This window comes from Ranitomeya imitator, chromosome 2 (assembly GCF_032444005.1).
Source record: "Ranitomeya imitator isolate aRanImi1 chromosome 2, aRanImi1.pri, whole genome shotgun sequence".
In the NCBI taxonomy this organism is placed as follows: domain Eukaryota; kingdom Metazoa; phylum Chordata; class Amphibia; order Anura; family Dendrobatidae; genus Ranitomeya; species Ranitomeya imitator.
The window spans coordinates 227,655,459-227,679,482 of NC_091283.1; the positions used below are offsets into that span (position 1 = coordinate 227,655,459).

The 24,024-nt window shown below is 41.7% G+C and overlaps 1 long non-coding RNA gene across 1 annotated transcript in view; it reads right to left on the reverse strand.

Moving 5' to 3' along the window:
* LOC138662758 (uncharacterized) overlaps window positions 1-23,807 on the reverse strand; it is a 36,382-nt gene extending 12,575 nt beyond the window's left edge. The window contains exon 1 of the long non-coding RNA XR_011318066.1: window positions 23,693-23,807. This is a non-coding gene — a long non-coding RNA (uncharacterized lncRNA). The remainder of the gene's footprint in view (window positions 1-23,692) is intronic.
* Between the last annotated feature and the right edge of the window lie 217 nt (window positions 23,808-24,024).

Consider the following 24,024-nt stretch of genomic DNA (forward strand, 5'->3'; position numbering starts at 1 on the left):
TGTTGATGATTATGGCTTGCAGCCAATGAAAACCCAAAAGTCATTATCTCAGAAAATTAGAATACTTTATAACACCTGCTTGAAAAAATGATTTTAAAATCCGAAATGTTTGGCCTAAGTATCCACAATCAATGATGGTTTCGGGAGCCATGTCATCTGCTGGTGTAGGTTCACTGTGTTTTATCAAGACTAAAGTCAGCGCAGCAGTCTACCAGGAAGTTTTAGAGCACTTCATGCTTCCCTCTGCCAACAAGCTTTTTGGAAATGGAAATTTAATTCTCCACCAGGACTTGGCGCCTGTCCACACTGCCAAAAGAACTGATTCTTGGTTTAACCCCTTTCTGACAATGGACGTACTATTCCGTCCATGTGAGGTGGGCCCTACTTCCCAAGGACGGAATAGTACGTCCAGCCTATTGCAGCTGACATCCGGCACTATGTCACGGACCGCTCCCGGCACATTAACCCCCGGCACACCGCGATCAAACTAGATCGCGGTGTGCCGGCGGTACAGGGAAGCATCGCGCAGGGAGGGGGCTCCCTGCGGGCTTCCCTAAGACCCCCGCAGCAACGCGATGTGATCGCGTTGCTGCGAGGGTCTCCTCACCTCCCTCCCTGCTCCAGACCCGGATCCAAGATGGCCGCAGCATCTGGGTCCTGCAGGGAGGGAGGTGGCTTCACAGAGCCTGCCCAGAGCAGGCACTGTGAAGCCTGCAGTGCTGCAAATCAGATCGGTGATCTGACAGAGTGCTGTGCAAACTGTCAGATCACCAATCTGTGATGTCCCCACCTGGGACAAAGTAAAAAAGTTTAAAAAAAAATTTCCACACGTGTAAAAAATAAAAAAATTAAAAAAAAAATTCCTAAATAATGAAAAAAATATATGTAATATTCCCATAAATTCATTTCTTTATCTAAATAAAAAAAACAAACAATAAAAGTACACATATTTAGTAGCGCCGCGTCCGTAACGACCCGACCTATAAAACTATATCACTAGTTAACCCCTTCAGTAAACACCATAAGAAAAAAAAAAACGAGGCAAAAAACAACGCTTTATTATCATACCGCCGAACAAAAAGTGGAATAACACGCGATCAAAAAGACATATAAATAACCATGGTACCGCTGAAAGCGTCATCTTGTCCCGCAAAAAACGAGCCGCCATACAGCATCATCAGCAAAAAAATAAAAAAGTTATAAAGATATTATATGAGAATAAAACGATGCAAAAATAATTATTTTTTCTATCAAATAGTTTTTATCGTATAAAAGCGCCAAAACATAAAAAAATGATATAAATGAGGTATAGCTGTAATCGTACTGACTCGAAGAATAAAACTGCTTTAACCATTTTACCAAACGCGGAACGGTAAAAATGCCTCCCCCAAAAGAAATTCATGAATAGCTGGTTTTTGGTCATTCTGCCTCACAAAAATCGGAATAAAAAGCGATCAAACAATGTCACGTGCCCTAACATGTTACCAATAAAAACGTCAACTCGTCCCGCAAAAAACAAGACCTCACATGACTCTGTGGACCAAAATATGGAAAAATTATAGCTCTCAAAATGTGGTAACGCAAAAAATATTTTTTGCAATAAAAAGCGTCTTTTAGTGTGTGACGGCTGCCAATCATAAAAATCTGCTAAAAAACCCGCTATAAAAGTAAATCAAACCCCCTTAGGGAAAAATTAAAAAAATTAAAAAATGTATTTATTTCCATTCTCCCATTAAGGCTAGGGTTGGGGCTAAAGTTAGGGTTTGGATTACATTTACGGTTGGGAATAGGGTTGGGATTAGGGTTAGAGGTGTGGTTAGGGTTACCGTTGGGATTAGGGTTAGGGGTGTGTTTGGATTAGGGTTTCAGTTATAATTGGGGGGTTTCCACTGTTTAGGCACATCAGGGGCTCTCCAAACGCGACATGGCGTCCGATCTCAATTCCAGCCAATTCTGCGTTGAAAAAGTAAATCAGTGCTCCTTCCCTTCCGAGCTCTCCCGTGTGCCCAAACAGGGGTTTACCCCAACATATGGAGTATCGGCGTACTCAGGACAAATTGGACAACAACTTTTGGGGTCCAATTTGTCCTGTTACCCTTGGGAAAATACAAAACTGGGGGCTAAAAAATTTTTGTGGGAAAAAAATGGATTTTTTATTTTAACGGCTCTGCGATATAAACTGTAGTGAAACACTTGGGGGTTCAAAGATCTCACAACACATCTAGATAAGTTCCTTGGGGGGGGTCTAGTTTCCAATACGGGGTCACTTGTGGGAGGTTTCTACTGTTTAGGTACATATGGGGCTCTGCAAACGCAATGTGACGCCTGCAGTCCAATCCATTTAAGTCTGCATTCTAAATGATGCTCCTTCCCTTCCGAGCTCTGCCATGCGCTCAAACGGTGGTTCCCCCCCACATATCGGGTATCAGCGTACTCAGGACAAATTGGACAACAATATTTAGGGTTCACGGATATTTACTATGCCCAGGCAACGCCGGGCTCTTCAGCTAGTATATATTTAAATCTGAGAATTTAAGGCTAAGTTCACACTTTGCGGATTTTGCTGCGGAACCACGGCGATTTTGCAGCTGCGGGTCCGCAGCAGTTTCCATAGCGTTTGCAGTAACATGTAAACCCTATGGAATCCGCAAACCGCTGTGCACATGCTGCGGGAAAAACCACGCGGGAACACAGCGGTTTACAACCCGCAGCATGTCACTTTGTGCAGAATCGCAGCGATTCTGCACCCATAGAAATGCATTGATCCGCTTCCCACCATGCGGGAAGTAAGCGGATAATGTGCGGATGGTACTCGGGGTGGAGGAGAGGAGACTCTCCTCCAGGCTCCGGGAACCATATTTCCGCACAGCATCTTTGGAACCGGACCGCCGCCTGTAGCGCCGAGGAGATAGGGACGTCAGAGGGTGAGCATATCATTATTTTTATTATTTTTAACATTACTATTGATGGTGCATATTGCTGCATATGCAGCATCAATAGTAGGGGTAAAATCCCGCAGTGGAACCCGCAGGACAAACCGCGATAACTCTGCAGGGATAACCGCAGCGGGTTTGCCCTGCAGATTTATCAAATCCGCTGCGGGAGAACCTGCAGGGACAGGAAGCTATGTGTGAACATAACCTAAAGAAAAAGGCTGGGGTCATAACGATAGTTAAAAACAGCCTGTCCTTTGAACTATTAGAGGAGTTCATGGATATGAAAGGAAGATATCATATACTAATTTGCACTCTGAACAATCAAATGTGTACAAAAATTAATACCCATGCCCCAAACAGTGGCCAAGTGAACTTTCTAAATAAGCTAAAAAGAAAGGTAGAATCGGTGAAGAAGGGAGCCCTGTTTTGGCTATGGGACTTTAATATGGTCCCAAATACACTAATGGACTCTTCTACAACACATAGAAATAGAACAAATACCTTGGACAATTGGATATCCCAAAATGAAATGTTTGACACAGGTGCTTAAACTCCAATTGAATTTACTCACTTCTCCGACTCACTCCAGTCTGCTTCACGAATAGACTTAATATTATCGGACATATTTACCCTACCCAAATTTAAAAAAATCATAGATAAGGAAACCTTTTCGGACCACTCACCGGTCATAGCGGAGATACAATTGGGACATTCAATAAAAAATGTGGAAATGTGACTCCAACATCCTCCACTATTCTGAATACAAACAGATTATAGAAATAAATTACTTCAAAGAAAATTCCCCAGAAGATACAAATCCATTCACCAACTGGTGCACCCATAAGGCGTTAATAAGAGGTATTACGATTCAAATCTCTTTCAAAAAGAAAAAACTGAATCGATCCCAAATTACAGAACTTCAAAACAAAATAAAAAATTAAGAAAATGAACAAATAAAACTAATCCGTCAATGCCTATTAAAACCAAAATATTGAAACGAAGGCAAGAACTCAAATCCTTAATTTTTTCTTCCTACGATTCAATGCTAAAAACTCCAAATTTAAACAATATTCATCACTGAATAAACCGACCCGCTACATGATGAACAGAATCAAAAAATGAGGCAAATAAATAGAATTAATACAATTAAAAGTCATGACAGTTCATTAGTATCCCATCCTCAGGATATAGCAAATTCGTTTGTAGAATTCTACAATAAATTACATAATTTAAAATGCAACCTTCACTTCCTCAACCTAATACATCGGATATAGGAAAATTCAAGGCATCTATAGATCTACCTATCATAAATCAGGAAAATTTAGAATTCTTAAATTCTCCTCTCACCCAGGAAGAAATTGAAAAATCCATCCAACAACTCAAATTATTCAAATCACCAGGCCCTGATGGTTACGGAAATGAATATTATAAAATATTTAATAAATTACTTTCCCCACATTTGTCCCAAATATTCAACTCCGCACGTTCCTCTTTCACATTCCCAGAAGAAATGTTGGAGACTACTATAGTTCTAATTCCCAAGCCCAATTCGGATTTAACCCTAGTCAATAACTATAGACCAATTTCCCTGATAAATTCAGATTTGAAAATCTACTCTAAATTACTTGCAAATAGACTCAAAACCTACTTACCCTCATTAATAGATGGGGACCAAATTGGCTTCATTAAAGGTCACGTAACGGATGGGACTAGAAGATTAATAAACACTATCAGATTGATCCATTCTTCAAAATTGCCCACAGCTATCATCACCTAAAGGTACCTTCACACTAAACAACTTCACAACGATAGCGATCCGTGACGTTGCAGCGTCCTGGATAGCGATATCGTTCAGTTTGACACGCAGCAGCGATCAGGATCCTACTGTGATGTCGTTGGTCGGAGCTAGAAGGCCAGAACTTTATTTCGTCGCTGGACTCCCTGCAGACATCGCTGAATTGGCGTGTGTGACACCGATTCAGCGATGTCTTCACTGGTAACCAGGGTAAACATCGGGTTACTAAGCGCAGGGCCGCGCTTAGTAACCCGATGTTTACCCTGGTTACCATCGTAAAAGTAAAAAAAACAAACACTACATACTTACCTTCCGCTGTCTGTCCCCGGCGCTCTGCTTCTCTGCACTCCTCCTGCATCCTGTGTCAGCGCCGGTCAGCCGGAAAGCAGAGCGGTGACGTGACCGCTCTGCTTTCCGGCCGCTGTGCTCAGTCAGTGCAGGAAAACACAGCGCCGGGGACAGACAGCTGAAGGTAAGTATGTAGTGTTTGTTTTTTTAACTTTTACGATGGTAACCAGGGTAAACATCGGGTTACTAAGCGCGGCCCTGCGCTTAGTAACCCGATGTTTACCCTGGTTACCGGGGACCTCGGCATCGTTGGTCGCTGGAGAGCTGTCTGTGTGACAGCTCTCCAGCGACCAAACAGCGACGCTGCAGCGATCGACATCGTTGTCGGTATCGCTGCATCGTCGCCTAGTGTGAAGGTACCTTGAGATGCGGAAAAAGCCTTTGATTGCCTAAATTGGCTATACCTAAAATCAGTACTTAGTAAATGTGGCTTTAACGAGAATTTCATTAAAAGTGTTATCGCATTATATTCTAAGCCAAAAGCTAGAATTTATTCAAACAATGACTTATCAAAACCATTCGAGATTTCAAACGGAACAAGACAGGGTTGCCCCCCTATCACCACTTCTTTTTATTTTAGCAATGGAAACGCTTGCGCAATCCATTAGACAAAATAAAAGCATAAAAGGAATTAGGCCACATACACGTCAATTTAAGATAGGTGTTTTTGCTGACGACCTGATACTAAGCTTAACAAATCCTTTTGAGTCAATCAAAGAATTAAAATATACCCTTAAAACCTTCACTGGAATCTCTTTTTTTCAAGATCAATGAAACAAAATCGAAAATACTTCCCTTTTATCTAAGTGAATCTGAAATAAAAAAATATTAATAGTATATCAGCATTGAGTTGGTCAGAAGAAGAAATAGAATACTTGGGCACCACATTACAAAAGACCTAAACCTAATAATGACAAAGAATCTCAAAATACAATTAGAAACAATAAATAGAGACCTCTTCTTTTTTGGAACAAAAGACCTGTCTTGGTGGGGAAGAATACTAATCCTTAAATCATTTATTCTCCCTAAAATTTTATATATATATTGGGAACTCTTCCTCTTAAAATTAACACCTCCATTCTTACAAGCCTCCAAACGACAATTAACCTGTTCATATGGAATAAGAAAAAGGCTAGAACATCTACCAATAACATGTACAAATGCAAAGCATAAGGAGGAATAGGCCTACCTAACATATCTACATATTATTTAACAAACCTTACTAAGAGAATTGAACCTCCGATGATCCGATACCTTATACTGTACATATAGCAATACTTCAGATCCAGCCATAATCTGCTGAATGCGGGCTCAACCTGGGAACCTGCTCCATACACCCGCTCCAGACTTCCCCATACATTTACTCCCCATGTAACCTCAGTGGCGGGCACTGATGGGTTGTGATGGCCCCATGGCTGCCATCTTATTATGACATAGTAACAACCATACAGTTTGCACCGACAGTCCCCTTATCAGACATCTCCGTTGGTTGTTCATCATTTTGTACAATATATTGATAGAAAACATGATATAAACATATTTGTTAAAAATGTAAAATTCAAGAAAATCCTCAATATAAAAGTTTTATTTTAACAATCAATATCAATGACAGAAAATGAAAATCACTTATTCATATATTGTTATTATGGCTCCTCGAAAAGAAGAAATGAGCATCAAACCGCTTAATTTTCACTCCAGGGCAGAAGCTGAACATTTCCACTGTAATATATCACTGAGACAAGAGAACAATGAAGCCTGGCCACAACCAGTTATCCGCGGCCACGCGGGAGATCATGGGAGGCCGGCTATAATCTACACAAGTAGCTGAAGGATTCAGATGGAATATTCTGGTGTAAACAGATCACTGATCCATGTGACAATGTAGCTCCGGCAACTGGGACCCCACAAATCACCAGGACATGGAGCCCATGTGCCCCGATTCCACCAAGCTACAAGGCAGCGGCCAGAGATTGCATCACCAACAGCGAGGGCAGACACTTGTGTCCGTATGAAAAATGCCATAACCTAAATCTTCTGCATGTAATGTTCGGAATCACAGAAATGTGTCTTCGCTGGAAGCTCAGCCACGTAGCAAGCAGAAAACACATGGCACAGGAGTCTGGTGTAGGAGATACACCCATCTTAGGACGATGATTGTAAATATACCTTTATTGGGGTCTTCTCAACATTAATTCACACTTCACTTAGCAACAAGTTACAAGTAAAATATTTCCTAAAAATAACACGTTTTGGGAACATCCCCTTCATCTACTATATAATTGTCTAAGGGTCACTTCCATCTTTCTGTCCTTCTGTCTGTCTGTCACAGATATTCATTGGTCGCGGCCTCTGTCTGTCAAGGAAATCCAAGTCGCTGATTGGTCGTGGGAAAAAAGCCACGACCAATCAGCGACGGGCACAGTCCGGAAGAAAATGGCCACTCCTTACTCCCCGCAGTCACTGCCCGGCGCCCGCATACTCTCCTCCAGCCACCGCTAACACAGGGTTAATGCCGGTGGTAACGGACCGTGTTATGCGGCGGGTAACGCACTCCGTCACTGCTGCTATGAACCCTGTGTGTCCTCAACTTTTTACTATTGATGCGGCCTATGCGGCATCAATAGTAAAAAATGTAATGTTAAAAGTAATAAAAAAACAAAATACCTGCTATACTCACCATCCGTTGTCCGTAGAGCCGGCCGCCATCTTCCGTTCCCGGCGATGCATTGCGAAATTACCCAGAAGACTTAGCGACCTCGCAAGACCACTAAGTCATCTGGGTAATTTCGCAATGCATCCTGGGAATGGAAGATGGCGGCAGCCGCGCTCTCATCGCCTGCGCCATATCCGAAAGTGAGTATGTTAGAACTAAAAGGGGCCCTCGGCTCCGAAGGTGAGTATGTTTATTTTTTATTTTTTAACCTGTGACATACGTGGCTGGGCAATATACTACGTGGCTGGGAATTATACTACGTCACTGTGCAATATAATACGTCACTGTGCAATATACTACGTGGCTGTGCAATATACAATGTGGCTCTGTGCTGTATACTATGTCGCTGTGCAATATACTATGTAGCTGGGCAATATACTACGTGGCTGAGCAATATACTACGTCACTGGGCAATATACTATATGGCTTGGCAATATGCTACATGGCTCTGTGCTGTATACGTCGTGCAATATACTACGTCACTGGGCAATATACTATGTAGCTGGGCAATATACTATGTGGCTGGCCAATATACTACGTCACTGGGCAATATATTATGTTGCTGGGCAATATACTACGTGGCTGGGCAATATACTACGTGGCTGGGCAATATACTACGTGGCTGTGCAATGTACTATGTGGCTGTGCAATATACTACGTCACTGGGCAATATACTACGTGGCTGGGCAATATACTACGTGGCTGGCCAATATACTACGTCACTGGGCAATATACTACGTGGCTGGCCAATATACTACGTCGCTGGGCAATATACTACGTGGCTGCGCAATATACTACGTGGCTGGGCAATATACTACGTGGACATGCATATTCTAGAATACCCGATGCGTTAGAATCAGGCCACCATCTAGTCAGATATAAAAATGGCAGTGCAAACATAGTGTTTATATATTATTATATAATTATATATTATTATATATTATATTATAGAGATTATATACATATACAGGTGCTTCTCACAAAATTAGAATATCAAAGTTAATTTACTTCAGTTCTTCAATAGTGAAACTATATTATATAGAGTCATTACAAACAGTGATCTATTTCAAGTGTATTTCTGTTAATGTTGATGATTATGGCTTGCAGCCAATGAAAACCCAAAAGTCATTATCTCAGAAAATTAGAATACTTTATAACACCTGCTTGAAAAAATGATTTTAAAATCCGAAATGTTTGGCCTAAGTATCCACAATCAATGATGGTTTCGGGAGCCATGTCATCTGCTGGTGTAGGTTCACTGTGTTTTATCAAGACTAAAGTCAGCGCAGCAGTCTACCAGGAAGTTTTAGAGCACTTCATGCTTCCCTCTGCCAACAAGCTTTTTGGAAATGGAAATTTAATTCTCCACCAGGACTTGGCGCCTGTCCACACTGCCAAAAGAACCGATTCTTGGTTTAACCCCTTTCTGACAATGGACGTACTATTCCGTCCATGTGAGGTGGGCCCTACTTCCCAAGGACGGAATAGTACGTCCAGCCTATTGCAGCTGACATCCGGCACTATGTCACGGACCGCTCCCGGCACATTAACCCCCGGCACACCGCGATCAAACTAGATCGCGGTGTGCCGGCGGTACAGGGAAGCATCGCGCAGGGAGGGGGCTCCCTGCGGGCTTCCCTAAGACCCCCGCAGCAACGCGATGTGATCGCGTTGCTGCGAGGGTCTCCTCACCTCCCTCCCTGCTCCAGACCCGGATCCAAGATGGCCGCAGCATCTGGGTCCTGCAGGGAGGGAGGTGGCTTCACAGAGCCTGCCCAGAGCAGGCACTGTGAAGCCTGCAGTGCTGCAAATCAGATCGGTGATCTGACAGAGTGCTGTGCAAACTGTCAGATCACCAATCTGTGATGTCCCCACCTGGGACAAAGTAAAAAAGTTTAAAAAAAAATTTCCACACGTGTAAAAAATAAAAAAATTAAAAAAAAAATTCCTAAATAATGAAAAAAATATATGTAATATTCCCATAAATTCATTTCTTTATCTAAATAAAAAAAACAAACAATAAAAGTACACATATTTAGTAGCGCCGCGTCCGTAACGACCCGACCTATAAAACTATATCACTAGTTAACCCCTTCAGTAAACACCATAAGAAAAAAAAAAACGAGGCAAAAAACAACGCTTTATTATCATACCGCCGAACAAAAAGTGGAATAACACGCGATCAAAAAGACATATAAATAACCATGGTACCGCTGAAAGCGTCATCTTGTCCCGCAAAAAACGAGCCGCCATACAGCATCATCAGCAAAAAAATAAAAAAGTTATAAAGATATTATATGAGAATAAAACGATGCAAAAATAATTATTTTTTCTATCAAATAGTTTTTATCGTATAAAAGCGCCAAAACATAAAAAAATGATATAAATGAGGTATAGCTGTAATCGTACTGACTCGAAGAATAAAACTGCTTTAACCATTTTACCAAACGCGGAACGGTAAAAATGCCTCCCCCAAAAGAAATTCATGAATAGCTGGTTTTTGGTCATTCTGCCTCACAAAAATCGGAATAAAAAGCGATCAAACAATGTCACGTGCCCTAACATGTTACCAATAAAAACGTCAACTCGTCCCGCAAAAAACAAGACCTCACATGACTCTGTGGACCAAAATATGGAAAAATTATAGCTCTCAAAATGTGGTAACGCAAAAAATATTTTTTGCAATAAAAAGCGTCTTTTAGTGTGTGACGGCTGCCAATCATAAAAATCTGCTAAAAAACCCGCTATAAAAGTAAATCAAACCCCCTTAGGGAAAAATTAAAAAAATTAAAAAATGTATTTATTTCCATTCTCCCATTAAGGCTAGGGTTGGGGCTAAAGTTAGGGTTTGGATTACATTTACGGTTGGGATTAGGGTTAGAGGTGTGGTTAGGGTTACCGTTGGGATTAGGGTTAGGGGTGTGTTTGGATTAGGGTTTCAGTTATAATTGGGGGGTTTCCACTGTTTAGGCACATCAGGGGCTCTCCAAACGCGACATGGCGTCCGATCTCAATTCCAGCCAATTCTGCGTTGAAAAAGTAAATCAGTGCTCCTTCCCTTCCGAGCTCTCCCGTGTGCCCAAACAGGGGTTTACCCCAACATATGGAGTATCGGCGTACTCAGGACAAATTGGACAACAACTTTTGGGGTCCAATTTGTCCTGTTACCCTTGGGAAAATACAAAACTGGGGGCTAAAAAATTTTTGTGGGAAAAAAATGGATTTTTTATTTTAACGGCTCTGCGATATAAACTGTAGTGAAACACTTGGGGGTTCAAAGATCTCACAACACATCTAGATAAGTTCCTTGGGGGGGGTCTAGTTTCCAATACGGGGTCACTTGTGGGAGGTTTCTACTGTTTAGGTACATATGGGGCTCTGCAAACGCAATGTGACGCCTGCAGTCCAATCCATCTAAGTCTGCATTCTAAATGATGCTCCTTCCCTTCCGAGCTCTGCCATGCGCTCAAACGGTGGTTCCCCCCCACATATCGGGTATCAGCGTACTCAGGACAAATTGGACAACAATATTTAGGGTTCACGGATATTTACTATGCCCAGGCAACGCCGGGCTCTTCAGCTAGTATATATTTAAATCTGAGAATTTAAGGCTAAGTTCACACTTTGCGGATTTTGCTGCGGAACCACGGCGATTTTGCAGCTGCGGGTCCGCAGCAGTTTCCATAGCGTTTGCAGTAACATGTAAACCCTATGGAATCCGCAAACCGCTGTGCACATGCTGCGGGAAAAACCACGCGGGAACACAGCGGTTTACAACCCGCAGCATGTCACTTTGTGCAGAATCGCAGCGATTCTGCACCCATAGAAATGCATTGATCCGCTTCCCACCATGCGGGAAGTAAGCGGATAATGTGCGGATGGTACTCGGGGTGGAGGAGAGGAGACTCTCCTCCAGGCTCCGGGAACCATATTTCCGCACAGCATCTTTGGAACCGGACCGCCGCCTGTAGCGCCGAGGAGATAGGGACGTCAGAGGGTGAGCATATCATTATTTTTATTATTTTTAACATTACTATTGATGGTGCATATTGCTGCATATGCAGCATCAATAGTAGGGGTAAAATCCCGCAGTGGAACCCGCAGGACAAACCGCGATAACTCTGCAGGGATAACCGCAGCGGGTTTGCCCTGCAGATTTATCAAATCCGCTGCGGGAGAACCTGCAGGGACAGGAAGCTATGTGTGAACATAACCTAAAGAAAAAGGCTGGGGTCATAACGATAGTTAAAAACAGCCTGTCCTTTGAACTATTAGAGGAGTTCATGGATATGAAAGGAAGATATCATATACTAATTTGCACTCTGAACAATCAAATGTGTACAAAAATTAATACCCATGCCCCAAACAGTGGCCAAGTGAACTTTCTAAATAAGCTAAAAAGAAAGGTAGAATCGGTGAAGAAGGGAGCCCTGTTTTGGCTATGGGACTTTAATATGGTCCCAAATACACTAATGGACTCTTCTACAACACATAGAAATAGAACAAATACCTTGGACAATTGGATATCCCAAAATGAAATGTTTGACACAGGTGCTTAAACTCCAATTGAATTTACTCACTTCTCCGACTCACTCCAGTCTGCTTCACGAATAGACTTAATATTATCGGACATATTTACCCTACCCAAATTTAAAAAAATCATAGATAAGGAAACCTTTTCGGACCACTCACCGGTCATAGCGGAGATACAATTGGGACATTCAATAAAAAATGTGGAAATGTGACTCCAACATCCTCCACTATTCTGAATACAAACAGATTATAGAAATAAATTACTTCAAAGAAAATTCCCCAGAAGATACAAATCCATTCACCAACTGGTGCACCCATAAGGCGTTAATAAGAGGTATTACGATTCAAATCTCTTTCAAAAAGAAAAAACTGAATCGATCCCAAATTACAGAACTTCAAAACAAAATAAAAAATTAAGAAAATGAACAAATAAAACTAATCCGTCAATGCCTATTAAAACCAAAATATTGAAACGAAGGCAAGAACTCAAATCCTTAATTTTTTCTTCCTACGATTCAATGCTAAAAACTCCAAATTTAAACAATATTCATCACTGAATAAACCGACCCGCTACATGATGAACAGAATCAAAAAATGAGGCAAATAAATAGAATTAATACAATTAAAAGTCATGACAGTTCATTAGTATCCCATCCTCAGGATATAGCAAATTCGTTTGTAGAATTCTACAATAAATTACATAATTTAAAATGCAACCTTCACTTCCTCAACCTAATACATCGGATATAGGAAAATTCAAGGCATCTATAGATCTACCTATCATAAATCAGGAAAATTTAGAATTCTTAAATTCTCCTCTCACCCAGGAAGAAATTGAAAAATCCATCCAACAACTCAAATTATTCAAATCACCAGGCCCTGATGGTTACGGAAATGAATATTATAAAATATTTAATAAATTACTTTCCCCACATTTGTCCCAAATATTCAACTCCGCACGTTCCTCTTTCACATTCCCAGAAGAAATGTTGGAGACTACTATAGTTCTAATTCCCAAGCCCAATTCGGATTTAACCCTAGTCAATAACTATAGACCAATTTCCCTGATAAATTCAGATTTGAAAATCTACTCTAAATTACTTGCAAATAGACTCAAAACCTACTTACCCTCATTAATAGATGGGGACCAAATTGGCTTCATTAAAGGTCACGTAACGGATGGGACTAGAAGATTAATAAACACTATCAGATTGATCCATTCTTCAAAATTGCCCACAGCTATCATCACCTAAAGGTACCTTCACACTAAACAACTTCACAACGATAGCGATCCGTGACGTTGCAGCGTCCTGGATAGCGATATCGTTCAGTTTGACACGCAGCAGCGATCAGGATCCTACTGTGATGTCGTTGGTCGGAGCTAGAAGGCCAGAACTTTATTTCGTCGCTGGACTCCCTGCAGACATCGCTGAATTGGCGTGTGTGACACCGATTCAGCGATGTCTTCACTGGTAACCAGGGTAAACATCGGGTTACTAAGCGCAGGGCCGCGCTTAGTAACCCGATGTTTACCCTGGTTACCATCGTAAAAGTAAAAAAAACAAACACTACATACTTACCTTCCGCTGTCTGTCCCCGGCGCTCTGCTTCTCTGCACTCCTCCTGCATCCTGTGTCAGCGCCGGTCAGCCGGAAAGCAGAGCGGTGACGTGACCGCTCTGCTTTCCGGCCGCTGTGCTCAGTCAGTGCAGGAAAACACAGCGCCGGGGACAGACAGCTGAAGGTAAGTATGTAGTGTTTGTTTTTTTAACTTTTACGATGGTAACCAGGGTAAACATCGGGTTACTAAGCGCGGCCCTGCGCTTAGTAACCCGATGTTTACCCTGGTTACCGGGGACCTCGGCATCGTTGGTCGCTGGAGAGCTGTCTGTGTGACAGCTCTCCAGCGACCAAACAGCGACGCTGCAGCGATCGACATCGTTGTCGGTATCGCTGCATCGTCGCCTAGTGTGAAGGTACCTTGAGATGCGGAAAAAGCCTTTGATTGCCTAAATTGGCTATACCTAAAATCAGTACTTAGTAAATGTGGCTTTAACGAGAATTTCATTAAAAGTGTTATCGCATTATATTCTAAGCCAAAAGCTAGAATTTATTCAAACAATGACTTATCAAAACCATTCGAGATTTCAAACGGAACAAGACAGGGTTGCCCCCCTATCACCACTTCTTTTTATTTTAGCAATGGAAACGCTTGCGCAATCCATTAGACAAAATAAAAGCATAAAAGGAATTAGGCCACATACACGTCAATTTAAGATAGGTGTTTTTGCTGACGACCTGATACTAAGCTTAACAAATCCTTTTGAGTCAATCAAAGAATTAAAATATACCCTTAAAACCTTCACTGGAATCTCTTTTTTTCAAGATCAATGAAACAAAATCGAAAATACTTCCCTTTTATCTAAGTGAATCTGAAATAAAAAAATATTAATAGTATATCAGCATTGAGTTGGTCAGAAGAAGAAATAGAATACTTGGGCACCACATTACAAAAGACCTAAACCTAATAATGACAAAGAATCTCAAAATACAATTAGAAACAATAAATAGAGACCTCTTCTTTTTTGGAACAAAAGACCTGTCTTGGTGGGGAAGAATACTAATCCTTAAATCATTTATTCTCCCTAAAATTTTATATATATATTGGGAACTCTTCCTCTTAAAATTAACACCTCCATTCTTACAAGCCTCCAAACGACAATTAACCTGTTCATATGGAATAAGAAAAAGGCTAGAACATCTACCAATAACATGTACAAATGCAAAGCATAAGGAGGAATAGGCCTACCTAACATATCTACATATTATTTAACAAACCTTACTAAGAGAATTGAACCTCCGATGATCCGATACCTTATACTGTACATATAGCAATACTTCAGATCCAGCCATAATCTGCTGAATGCGGGCTCAACCTGGGAACCTGCTCCATACACCCGCTCCAGACTTCCCCATACATTTACTCCCCATGTAACCTCAGTGGCGGGCACTGATGGGTTGTGATGGCCCCATGGCTGCCATCTTATTATGACATAGTAACAACCATACAGTTTGCACCGACAGTCCCCTTATCAGACATCTCCGTTGGTTGTTCATCATTTTGTACAATATATTGATAGAAAACATGATATAAACATATTTGTTAAAAATGTAAAATTCAAGAAAATCCTCAATATAAAAGTTTTATTTTAACAATCAATATCAATGACAGAAAATGAAAATCACTTATTTATATATTGTTATTATGGCTCCTCGAAAAGAAGAAATGAGCATCAAACCGCTTAATTTTCACTCCAGGGCAGAAGCTGAACATTTCCACTGTAATATATCACAGACAAGAGAACAATGAAGCCTGGCCACAACCAGTTATCCGAGGCCACGCGGGAGATCATGGGAGGCCGGCTATAATCTACACAAGTAGCTGAAGGATTCAGATGGAATATTCTGGTGTAAACAGATCACTGATCCATGTGACAATGTAGCTCCGGCAACTGGGACCCCACAAATCACCAGGACATGGAGCCCATGTGCCCCGATTCCACCAAGCTACAAGGCAGCGGCCAGAGATTGCATCACCAACAGCGAGGGCAGACACTTGTGTCCGTATGAAAAATGCCATAACCTAAATCTTCTGCATGTAATGTTCGGAATCACAGAAATGTGTCTTCGCTGGAAGCTCAGCCACGTAGCAAGCAGAAAACACATGGCACAGGAGTCTGGTGTAGGAGATACACCCATCTTAGGACGATGATTGTAAATATACCTTTATTGGGGTCTTCTCAACATTAATTCACACTTCACTTAGTAACAAGTTACAAGTAAAATATTTCCTAAAAATAACGCGTTTTGGGAACATCCCCTTCATCTACTATATAATTGTCTAAGGGTCACTTCCATCTTTCTGTCCTGTCTGTCACGGATATTCATTGGTCGCAGCCTCTGTCTGTCAAGGAAATCCAAGTCGCTGATTGGTCGTGGAAAAAAAGCCACGACCAATCAGCGACGGGCACAGTCCGGAAGAAAATGGCCACTCCTTACTCCCCGCAGTCACTGCCCGGCGCCCGCATACTCCCCTCCAGCCACTGCTAACACAGGGTTAATGCCGGTGGTAACGGACCGCGTTATGCCGCGGGTAACGCACTCCGTGACTGCTGCTATGAACCCTGTGTGTCCTCAACTTTTTACTATTGATGCGGCCTATGCGGCATCAATAGTAAAAAATGTAATGTTAAAAATAATAAAAAAACAAAAAACCTGCTATACTCACCCGCCGTTGTCCGCAAAGCCGGCCGCCATCTTCCGTTCCCGGCGATGCATTGCGAAATTACCCAGAAGACTTAGCGACCTCGCGAGACCACTAAGTCATCTGGGTAATTTCGCAATGCATCCTGGGAACGGAAGATGGCGGCAGCCGCACACTCATCGCCTGCGCCATATCCGAAAGTGAGTATGTTAGAACTAAAAGGGGCCCTCGGATCCGAAGGTGAGTATGTTTATTTTTTATTTTTTAACCTTTGACATACGTGACTGGGCAATATACTACGTGGCTGGGCATTATACTACGTCACTGTGCAATATAATACGTCGCTGTGCAATATACAACGTGGCTCTGTGCTGTATGCTATGTCGCTGTGCAATATACTATGTAGCTGGGCAATATACTACGTGGCTGGGCAATATACTACGTCACTGGGCAATATACTACGTCACGGCAATATACTACATGGCTGGGCAATATGCTACGTGGCTTTGTGCTGTATACTATGTCGCTGTGCAATATACTATGTCGCTGTGCAATTTACTACGTCACTGGGCAATATACTACGTAGCTGGGCAATATACTACATGGCTGGGCAATATGCTACGTGGCTTTGTGCTGTATACTATGTCGCTGTGCAATATACTATGTCGCTGTGCAATTTACTACGTCACTGGGCAATATACTACGTAGCTGGGCAATATACTATGTGGCTGGCCAATATACTACGTCACTGGGCAATATACTACGTGGCTGGGCAATATACTACATCACTGGGCAATATACTACGCGGCTGTGCAATATACTACGTCACTGGGCAATATACTACGTAGCTGGGCAATATACTATGTGGCTGGGCAATATACTACGTTGCTGGGCAATATACTACGTTGCTGGGCAATATACTACGTGACTGGGCAATATACTACGTTGCTGGGCAATATACTACGTGGCTCTGTGCTGTATACTACGTCGCTGTGCAATATACTACGTCACTGGGCAATATACTACGTAGCTGGCCAATATACTACGTGGCTGGGCAATATACTACGTGGCTGGGCAATATACTACGTGGCTGGCCAATATACTACGTGGCTGGCCAATATACTACGTCACTGGGCAATATACTACGTGGCTGGGCAATATACTACGTGGCTGGCCAATATACTACGTGGCTGGCCAATATACTACGTGGCTGGGCAATATGCTACGTGGCTGCGCAATATACTACGTGGCTGCGCAATATACGTGGCTGGGCAATATACTACGTGGCTGGCCAATATACTACGTGGCTGGCCAATATACTATGTCACTGGGCAATATACTACGTGGCTGGGCAATATACTAAGTGGCTGCGCAATATACTACGTGGCTGGGCAATATACTACGTGGACATGCATATTCTAGAATACCCGATGCTTTAGAATCGGGCCACCATCTAGTCAGATATAAAAATGGCAGTGCAAATATAGTGTTTATATATTATTATATTATATTATAGAGATTATATACATATACAGGTGCTTCTCACAAAATTAGAATATCAAAGTTAATTTACTTCAGTTCTTCAATAGTGAAACTCTATATTATATAGAGTCATTACAAACAGTGATCTATTTCAAGTGTATTTCTGTTAATGTTGATGATTATGGCTTGCAGCCAATGAAAACCCAAAAGTCATTATCTCAGAAAATTAGAATACTTTATAACACCTGCTTGAAAAAATGATTTTAAAATCCGAAATGTTTGGCCTAAGTCTCCACAATCAATGATGGTTTCGGGAGCCATGTCATCTGCTGGTGTAGGTTCACTGTGTTTTATCAAGACTAAAGTCAGCGCAGCCATCTACCGGGAAATTTGAGAGCACTTCATGCTTCCCTCTGCCAACAAGCTTTTTGGAAATGGAAATTTAATTCTCCACCAGGACTTGGCGCCTGTCCACACTGCCAAAAGAACCGATTCTTGGTTTAAAAGCAACAGTATCACTGTGCTTGATTGGCCAGCGAACTCGCCTGACCTTAACCCTATTGAGAATCTATGGAGTACTGTCTAGAGGAAGATGAGATACACCAGACCCAACAATGCAGAAGAGCTGAAAGCTGCTATCAAAGCAACATGGGCTTCCATAACACCTCAGCAGCGCCACAGACTGATCGCCTCCATGCCACGCCGCATTGATGCAGTAATTGATGCAAAAGGAACCTCGACCAAGTATTGAGTGCATTTACTGAACATACATTTCAGTAGGCCAACATTTTTCAATTTTAACCCTTTTCCGAAATGCACTGTACTAGTATGATGCATGTCGGGTCTTCTCTTTTGATGTGGGCTCCGGCAGTGAGCCATGTAAGTGGGGTCCAGACGGTATTCGCATTCTTCTGTTTTATGCGTGCATTATATCTTTTTTAAAATAATTTGATTGATTTTTAATATAGGACTCAGGTTTATAGAGAGGAAAGGCGAAAAGGAGGGAGGGTTACAAAGGATAGCCGGAGGGGATATCGGGGGTTTTGGGGTACAAACAGAGAGGACTTTCCGTCCTTAACAGGTTCAATTATAATACAATACATGCAATACAACTTTTTGTTAACATTTAAGGAAATGCTGAAGAAGGGATATTAAATTTACTTTTCAGGATACTGAAAATAACATTTTCCCCGTCATATATATCACTTATTTTTTGTATTCCTTTTTTTTGCCATAGAGGAAATGATTTAAAATTTTGAGTTGTCATAAGTTCGAATGGAATATTTAATAGCTATTTTTTCCTATTCGTAAACCTTTTCTTTTTTTAAAGCTCCTAGCCATACAGAAACGCCGAGAAAATATGATATTTGCAATTGTTATTGGGAGATTTGTTTAGAATATAATTAAAAATCATTTCTTTGGGGGGTTTATTTTTGTTCAAAGCATGTTCCAAATCTAACCATATCGGGTGTTCATCATTTGAAAGCCAATATTGACTTTGTTTAAGGAGAGTAAAAAATAAACTAAAGTAAAAAAAGAAAAATAAAACAATTTAATCAGCCACCTCTTCCCCAATTATAAATGATATTTAATAAATGAAACATTTATGTGGTATTGCTGCGTCCATACAAGTCCAATCTATTAATATATAAAATTAATGAACCCAATCTGTAAACACCACAAAATAATATCTGAAAAATGTTATCAATAAAAACGTCTTTCGCCCTGCAAAAATAAGCTGTCACCTAGCTCCATAGGAGAATGTAAAAGTTACGGGCCCAGGAACATGGCGATGCAAACAAAAATTTTCACACATTTTTCAACTGTTTTTTTTCACCACTAAAATGAAAATGGTGTAAGTTTAGTATCGCTATAATTGTAGTGATGTGGTTAATACCAGGCCATTTTTACCGCACAATCAAGTTCAACATCGGTTTTTAAAAGATATTTTGTTAGGATGTTTGACAGGTTAGAAGTTGACCCCAAAAGTGATACTTCAAAGTGTGTAAAAATGGTTTCTGGAAAAAAAAATTAAACCCTTCAAGTGGTTCACAGGATTTTTTTTAAATCTAAAAGTAAAATGGAGAAATTCAAAATGACATATTTTCCCACTATATTAATTCTTTAGACCCAAGTTTTTCATTTTCACAGGGGGATGCTAGAAAATGGACCCTACAATGTTTTATGCAATTTTTCCGAAAGGAGACAATACCCAATAATACATGTGGTCAGATATAACGTATTACCCACTTTCCTCTGGATGCAATGATACTCTATACTTTATGTGGTCACAAACAACTGTTTGTTCAAACATGGTTTAGAAAAAAAAGCCCAATCTTGACTTTTGCAAAAACAAATTTGTTTTTGTCATGAATAAATTGTTGTGTTTATAGAGCCCATGAGGTGTTAGAACAACAGGAAACCCCCATAAGTGAAAGTTAAAGGGAATCTATCAGCAGGTTTGTGCTATGTAATCTGACAGCAGCACGATGTATGGGGCAGAGACACTGATTGCAGCGATATGGCACTTAGTTGCTGTTTCAATACAATCAGTTTCTAATCAGCAGAAGAATATTACTGCAGGACAAGTTGCTCTCATGCCTCCTAGTCCAACCACAACCAACTACTGATTGGCAGCTTTCAGTGTACGTTAGCAGAAAACTGCTAATCAGTGGTAAGGGTGGGGTTATACACAGGAGGCTGGAAATCAGTGGTGTGGGCAGGGTTATACACAGAAGACTGCCAATCAGTGGTATGGGCAGAGTTACAGCAACTGAACACTGCTAAATCTGCAACAGAGAAAACTGATTGTATCACAACTGCTGCACCCAGTAACCTAAGTGACACATTGCTGGACTCAGGGACTCTGTCCTTAAATCACGCTGTTCTAAGGTTACATAGCAGAAACCTGTTGACAGACTTGCTTTAAGGCAGCACAAATTTAAAATATTACCTCTGTACAGTTAAAGAGTTTGTCCACCACCCTAATGCAATTACTAGTTTTGAGAAAAATACTTAGGCCGGCGTCACACTGGCGTTTAAAACGGCCGAGTGCAATGCGATAAAAAATCGCATTGCACTCGGACCAATGTTAACATATGGGGCCGCTCCCAGCAGCCGACTTTTTGTCGGCCGTTTTCCTTGGTCCGAGACAATTGCAGCATGCTACGATTGTCTCGGACCGAGGAAAAATCTCGGCTCACACGCACCCATATAAGCCCATGGGTGCGAGTGAGACAGCACACACCACTCGGATAACATCCGAGTGATGTGCGCTATAAGCGGACCCCAGCAATGGAGGAGATGGAGAAATTAATTTCTCCGCCTCCGCAGCTGTGCTCCGATCCTCCCTGTGCGAGAGAATCGGAGCACAGACGCATGACACTCGGCTCCTGCTCTGCTGCGAGCAGGAGCCGAGTGTCATTAGCATATCGCATCCGATGATCTCGCATCGGATGCAATACGCTAGTGTGACGCCGGCCTTATGGGTAATGCCGCTAAAGAACCCCATATACCTTTACTGCCAGGTACTAGCTCTGTTGTCATAGTGATCGCTTCCTCTTCAGATTCCTCTGCTCCATTCTGATGATATTTCCCATCATGTCTTGTGCTGGACTACAATCCAGTCATTACAACACCCCCTGTAACTTTGCCTACACCGCTTCCCCTCTTGTCCCAGAGTCACACAGGCCCAGCACCACCTCCTGTACAGGACTCTTCAGGGAATGAAAGAAATGCACAAAGCACCATTACACCAGGAGCCCCTGGTGTGCCTAAACAGTAGAAACCCCCACAAGTGACCACATTTTGGAATCTAAACCCTGAAGGAACTTATCTAGATGTTTGGTGAGCACTTTGAACCCCCAAGTGCTCCACAGAAGTTTATAACATTAGAGCCATGAAAATAAAAAATATTATTTCCACAAACATGATCTTTTTACCCCCAATTTTTATTTTCACAAGGGTAACAGGAGAAATTGGACCACAATAGTGTCCAATGTGTCCTGAGTACGCTGATACCCCATATGTGGGAGAAAAACCAGATTACTTACCGGTAATGCTCTTTTATATAGAGCCTACGACAGCACCCACTGAGAGGGGATCCACACCTAGGAACAGGAAACCTACAGAGAGCTAAAAGGGGTGGCCCCCTCCTCGCTCCTTAGTTGTATTACAGAGAAATAGGAGGAACCGCCACCAAGTTTTAGTTAATATGCTCCATAAAATGATATACATATCTACAATTTTACATTATACAGTTTACTATATATAATTGACCTTCCACAACAGAATTACCACATGCCACTATAAAAAGGGAGGAATGTGAGTGGGTGCTGTAGTGGTCTCTATAAAAGAGCATTACCGGTAAGTCATCCGTTTTTTTTTCTCTTCGCCACGACTGCACCCACTGAGAGATTTACAGAGACAATCACCTGGGAGGGACCACCGTGTCAAGAACTGATACTCCAAAAGCTAAATCAGATGAAGATGTTTTGTCTAGCCTATAGTGCCTATAAAAGGTAGAAGGTGATGACCAGGTTGCGGCCTTACATATGAGATCTATTGGAACGTCTGCCCTTTCGGCCCAGGAAGCAGATATGGCCCTTGCGTAGTGTGCTCCCACATTATCTGGTGAATCTCTTCCTCTGGCCTTATAGGCCAACATTATGGCATCTCTAATCCAGCGAGACAACGTATTTTTCGTGACCTTGGTCCCTTTCTTATATCCCTGAAATGACACGAAGAGCCCTGCTATGCCTCCAGGCCTTAGTCCTATCCAAGTAGGCCAGAACAGCTCTCTTTACATCCAGGGTATGAAGTCTATGTTCCTCTGGTGTCAAAGGATTTTCATAAAATGTAGGCAGGAAGATTTCTTGTGACCTATGAAATTTAGTAGCCATTTTGGGGAGATATGATGGGTCTATTTTTAAGACTGTCAGGAAATATTGTCAAAAAAGGAGGCTCAATTGATAAGGCTTGAAGATCGCTCACTCTCCTACTGGACACTAAAGCCACTAATAATATAGTTTTTAAAGTGACAAGTTTTATTGAGGCTAAAGGTAGAGGCTCAAACGGGCTTTCGGTTATCGCATCCAAAACTAAATTTAAATCCCATGGTGGGACCTGTGGTACATGGACAGGGTCTGAACGCTGGCAAGCAGATATAAAACGAGATTGATACCCATCTATTACTTGCAACATCATGATTATGAAGGGCCCCCTAGAGCTGAAATTTGAACTTTTAGGGTGTTTACCGAGAGGCTTAACTCACATCCTTTTTGTAGGAACTCTAATATGGGATATATAGGAACTTCAGTAGCTGTATCTGAAGTATAAAAGAGTAAAAATTTCTTCTACATTTTAGTGTAGATTTTTGTTGTGGATGGCTTCCTACCTTTTAAGAGGGTATTAACCCTTCAGACAAACCTCTAAGTTTTAATAATTGCCTCTCAAATTCCATGCCGTCAGGTTAAGGCCTTTGACCTGAGGGTGGAAGAAGGAGCCTTGAGAGAGTAGATCTCTGGTTTCTGGAAGAATCCAAGGGTCAGACACTGACATTGCTTTTAGCCACGAAAACCATGGCCTCTTGGGCCAAAACAGAGCTATTAAAAGTACCCTTACCCCTTCCTCTCTTATCTTCCTGATGACTATTGGTAGAAGATTCCATGGAGGAAAGGCATAGGCCAGATGGAATGTTCATGGTATCTGCAGGGCATCGACTATGTCTGGATTGTCCTGCCTGTACAATGATGCAAATGTTTTGAGTTGCCGGTTTTGTCTTGTTGCAAACAAGTCTATTTGACAGTTATCATCCTGAAGATTCATTTGTTGAGCACCCACTCCCCCTGATGCAGGGTGTGACTCCTGAGAACATCTGCTTGGGTGTTTTCTATGCCCCTGGCATGTACTGCTGAAAGAGATAAGAGATGTTTCTCAGCTAGAATCATAATATC